Source organism: Meles meles, chromosome 8, assembly GCF_922984935.1.
Source record: "Meles meles chromosome 8, mMelMel3.1 paternal haplotype, whole genome shotgun sequence".
Lineage (NCBI taxonomy): Eukaryota > Metazoa > Chordata > Mammalia > Carnivora > Mustelidae > Meles > Meles meles.
The window spans coordinates 53,622,333-53,625,542 of record NC_060073.1 but is presented as its reverse complement, the minus strand read 5'-3'; positions in this window follow the sequence as shown (position 1 = coordinate 53,625,542).

Below are 3,210 nucleotides of genomic sequence, written 5' to 3'. Positions count from 1 at the left end.
CCAGCCGAAACTGGAGAATTTTCCTGGCAGCTACACTTAATTTGTGCCCATGGGGCAATGTTCAAAGGTAAATATTTATAACCAAGTGTTTGGAAAAGTGCATTCAATTTTCTTCCAACCCAATCAGAATAAAAGTCAGCTTTGAGTTCAGTTTTCTATAATTTTCAGAGAAGATACTGATATTTTTAAAGGGAAAATAAAGGAGTGTTTCATTGACTTATAGGTACTCATTCTGATAGGAAATTTAATAAGATTTACATAAATTAGAGGTTCATAGGTTTATGTTTTCTCGTGTGTGTGTGTGTGTGTGTGGCCTTACCAAAAGAACTAAATTTTTGTGTGTGTATATATATGTGTGTGTGTGTGTACATATATATATGTGTGTGTGTGTGTGTATTAGATCCACCAAAGAAAAACTTGTTTTTTTGTTTTGTTTTTTAAATTTTTTTTAAAGATTTTATTTATTTATTTGAGAGAGAGAGAGCATGAGAGGAGAGAGGTCAGTGGGAGTAGCAGACTCCCTGCTACTCAATGTGGGACTCAATCCCAGGACTCCAGAATCATGACCTCAGCTGAAGGCAGTTGCCTAACGAACTGAGCCACCCAGGTGCCCAAGAAAGACTTGTTTTTAAAAATCACACTGTTAAATATGAAGCCAAATGGTCACACGATGAGGTCAAAGGGAAAAAGGTGTGTAGGGTAAGGGGGACACACAAAGAATCAAATTGCCAATGGTTTACAGGGAAATGTACAATTAACTAATGGGCAAAATGTGGAAATTGCAAGACTTTATAAATGTTTTTCTTTACCTTTTTCCTGCTTAATTCCTTTGATACAATAAATTCAACAAATTAGCCTTGAAATGAGACCCAGAATTATCCTGGAGTCTACTTTGTAATGGGGGAGGGGATTGAGCAGAATTAGAGGGACCTGTGTTCAAATCCAAATTCTGCTTCTATTGCATTCATATGTGCAAGTAACCACTTTTCTCCTCTATAACACGGCCCTAAATCTACCTCCTTGAGGGGTTACAGTGCTAAGCCTGTACACTTATCAGATAAGTGCCCAGAACCTGCTAGTTCCTTTCCCATTTGCTAAAACATCACGTGGTGTAGAGACAGCTTTCCCAGCAGGGGCTCAGCAACATGGGCTCACAAGTTACCTGTAACAGTGTCCCTGCTCTTCTGCGTAAGCTGCAGTATGAAATCGTTCCTCTCGGGCTGCACACTTGCCTTGGGGTAGAGTTTGCAGCCCTCTTCTCTGCAGCTTTCTAGCTTCTCCTTGCTTCGTCTGTGTGCTAATTATGTCAGGAATAGGGAAACAAGAGCATTTATTCCCCATCCAGTTGTACCTTTAGTATATTCAGTACCTTTTAACTGCCAATTAACCCTCACAGCTACTTTGTTATTAGTGGGTAGAATGCATGATAAATAGAAATATAAAATAAAATTCCTACCTTATGTCAAAGAGGAGTCCCTTCCAAACTCTCAAAAAGAAGAAAACAGTAAGCCCTATGAGTAACTTAGGTTCCTGCACAGTTTTCTACAATTCCTTCTCTCATGTCATTTAGGGATACGTGTTTAAGGCAATTTGCCCTTTGAATGACTGTGACAAGTTCACTTGGTCTGAAATTACAAGGTCTCTTATAACCACAGGGTAACATCTTCTCAACACCTTATGGTTGGAGCTGAGTTTTCCACGCACATTCCAAAGAGAGTTCTGTGGTCACCTGAGACCATTACCCCTTGAAACGACTTGGAGTTTCTTGCTTCCCAGTACATACCAGGAGTATTGTTCTCTGTGGACCTAGAGCTCATTGTGATGTGAATGTCGAAACAAAACCTTGTTTTCATTTTGATATAGCATAGTGATTATTCAGAGAAGTTTGCTCTTATTTATGTGAGAAAAACAGATTAAGTATTTGAAATTTAACTTGTCCAGATACATTTTGGAATATGAATGATTCCCTCAGGTATTTTACTTGCTACTCACTAACATCATTTCCATAGTTTTGACAATATGACAAGTCCCAGAGGTCTTATGTCCTGTACGCAGGGCTAAGGAGAGAGCCCTGTCGTATAGGCTGCTGTCTGGGGAATCAGTCAGAAGAAAGGTAGGGAAGACGATGAAGGCAGAATGATTGTTGCGAGTGCTTCCTCATGAAGTAGCTCTTCTGTAGAAGGCCTTGCTGAAGAGGAAAATGCGCTGTAATCAAAGCCTCCATTGACTGCATTGGCACTCAAAATTTTTTCATGAATGAAAATGAAAATGAAAAATTTCATGAAACGTTTAAAACCATGCTGCAACAATTATCTTGTCAGCATCTGTGTCTCCAGGACCTACATTGCTCTGAGTATCTACTCTTGTATCATAAACAATCCCAAATCATAGTGGACTTAACTGAATTCCTATAGACTGGACTCCATAGGGATAATAGACACACTGAACATCTTGTTCACTCTAATCTGGGTGTTGACAGCTGTTGACTGAGACCTTGAATCAGAATGCAGCCTTTTTGGCATGTGCATGGTGACTGGGGTCTATGTGTGAGCATTCTGGGATAGCTCAGTGGATGCCAAATCAACTCTTGGGCCCTACCTCACTGGTACTGCGTTCTTTTCATTCAAACAGCCTTAAAGTAACACCTGGGTTCTAGGAGACGAAAAGAAATTACAACACTTGATGGGACAGTGACAAAGTTCTAGAAGAGCATGTGGGAGTGGAATTATTGCTGCCATCACTTTTGAAAAACATCTTACACCACACATTAAGATTTTACTATATTTGTTTCATCACATATCTTTTTGTACTTTATCCCTCTATTAATCCTTCCTGAGATATATGTCAAAGGGAATTGCAGACATCAGTATACTTCCTCAATACTTTACACACACATTAATAACTAGAGTTCAATACTTCTTACATGTTTTATTCTGTGCAACTTTATGGAAATTTATGTAAGGTGAAATATACAAATCTTAAATGTACAGTCACTGTGAACTGACAAATGCATCACGCTGTGTAACTCAAACACCTCTTATCATATGGAATACACGCATCAGCCTGGGAATTCTCCTATGCCCCTTCCCAGTGAGTCCTAGCTCCTCCTTATAGAGACACCCATGTCCTGATTATTCTTTCACCATGGCTTCTAGAATTCTGGTTCTAGAATTTCATACAACTGTAACCAACCCTCACACCATTTTTTTG